This window comes from Adiantum capillus-veneris, chromosome 29, assembly GCF_014529385.1.
Source record: "Adiantum capillus-veneris isolate H3 chromosome 29, ASM1452938v2, whole genome shotgun sequence".
NCBI classification, from domain to species: Eukaryota; Viridiplantae; Streptophyta; class Polypodiopsida; order Polypodiales; family Pteridaceae; genus Adiantum; species Adiantum capillus-veneris.
Genome location: NC_140959.1, coordinates 10,279,124 through 10,281,364, shown reverse-complemented (window position 1 = coordinate 10,281,364; position 2,241 = coordinate 10,279,124). Strand labels below are relative to the sequence as shown.

Below are 2,241 nucleotides of genomic sequence, written 5' to 3'. Positions count from 1 at the left end.
AAAAGAGAGAGAAGAAGAGCATGTTGAGCTGGGGAACTTTCCTTAAATTTGCAGAACCTGTGGCCAGAATGTGTGCTCTTAGATATCTTATGCCTGAATTGCACCTTATCCTATAAGCATACCACAATCTGTCTGTATGACGCTCTCATCCAGAGAGGCAATAGAAAACACAAGTCAAATCTTGACCATCTACCGTGTAGGGTCGTGACTGTATGAGGATGACTTGAAAGGGGCACCTTCCCGGTGTATCTAGTCAAAAGTTTAGGTTCTTTTTAGTGTTGTTGAGTGTTGATAGCAACCAACAATCCATCCGTACCCTGTCCTTGACAGAGTTGCGAGTGTGTTAGCAGAAGCCTAATGCATGAAGCGGCAGAATTGAAGTCACTTCACTAGCATGCCTTGCATGAAGGATTGTAAGCCCTTGCGGAGAGTGATGTCCTCAACCATGAGAACCAAAACCATAAGTGCCTTGCACAATTTAGACTGGTAGGGATTTGGTGAGTTGATATTCCCTATTTTGCCAGTTCCCAGAAGCCTTGCTGCATATAAAATTGCCAAAGCACTTTGCTTTGCACAATGACAATAATTGCCAAGTAAAGTGTAAACAGGAAAAAATAAGAAAAATTTAAACTTGGTTAACCTGGTCGTTGTTGCTGCAACCGGTTGTCACGAAAGTTGGGAGGAAAACTCATTCCAAAACGGCCCATAGCCATATCTGCACAGACGCCCTCATATGTCTTATACACCCGTCTGGTACATAAGGCCATAACCTGCAAAATTGAATCCACCTGCAAACACCTTGCCTATTCCTTCCCCATTGTGTATGCTCATAGCATATGCCAAACGTGACCAGCTTCAATGCAAGATGTAGAAATTGAAGGCTTGCTTTGTAGAACTCTGTCTGGCCTCATTGCCAACAAATGCTATTGACGACAGATGTCATAGCAAAGGGAGACGACCTTGTCGTTCATGCACAAAAAATCGACCTTGTTTACTTGTAGATTTGCTGAAAAAACAAAATTATATGTGCAATAAATAAATACCAATTGCATACCTCATGAAGTACACCTACCGATGAAATGGGCGTTGTAAGAATCGAACGAGTTGGAATCAAGGTTCACAACTGTTTGACCTCGTACTGCCAAGGGCCTTGCCCGATTTGCAAATAATTGGGAATCTTGTGAGCAACTGCCATGCTCTTGTGGTGTTACACAAACCATACCCATGAGCATCTTTGACGAGCCTTGCTCCCATGTAATCCCTTTCTATCATAAGGAAGAGTCTCAAATCGTGCTTTTAGCAAAAAAAAATTAAATGAAGATAAGACATTAATCGCAAACATTAATCCCCAAGTCATGGTACTTACCGGCCATCAAAGACATCTATTTCAAAACCTTCGTCTGACATGAAGCGATGGGCGTGAAAATCATAGCTTCGCCTTGTTGGCGATGGCGGGTAACAGGAAACCTTACGTCCCTTGATATCATGATACCATTGGTAGATTGAAGCCATATTATCAATGAATTGTCTTTGCAAATTGTTCAGTTTGCAAAGATTTGAAAATCTTCCATTGCCCATGCACTCTTGAGCCGAAGCCGAGGTTCTTAGTATGGAGCTCGGCACATTCAATTTTTTTATTTATTTTGCCGATGTTGCAAAAACTCTGCAAGAGCGTGCCTTGACGGTCATGTCGAAGCACAGAAGAAGAGGATGGGGGGCCGGCCGTTGTCACCCCTCCTTAATCCTAATAATCAAGGGCTCTACCCTATCGTGGGCGGCCAAGGAGAGAACACCAAATAAATAAAAAAACTCAAAAATACCTACTTGCATGCGTAGTGGTGGCGGCCTCGCGCCCGTCAGCAGAACTAGGCCTGGGGCAAATTGGGTTGCTCAACATGGAGCCCCACAGTGACAGAAATTTCCGCACACAGCCCCGCGATGTCGTAGACACCCACATCTTGGGTTTTGGTGCAGGTCTGCCGGCGGCCTCCCTCCCCGCAAGCACCGTTTCCCACCAAACCCATCTCCCTTCGAGTCTGCAGGGGCTGCATCCCGCGAACACCTCAATTTCTAGAGGGAGAAAGAACACTTCAATTTTGAGAGAAAGAAAGAACGTGAATTCATAGCTTCGATTTTGCCTGCTGCTCGTCCCCTTCCTGTCGGAGCTTCCATTACCAAAGAGAGAGAGAGAGAGAGAGAGAGAGAGAGAGAGAGAGAGAGAGAGAGAGAGAGAGAGAGAGA

General features: G+C 44.8%; 1 pseudogene; it reads left to right on the top strand.

Moving 5' to 3' along the window:
- Window positions 1–1,347: 1,347 nt before the first annotated feature.
- On the top strand, window positions 1,348–1,912 carry LOC147418745 (uncharacterized; annotated as a pseudogene).
- The last annotated feature ends 329 nt before the right edge of the window (window positions 1,913–2,241 follow it).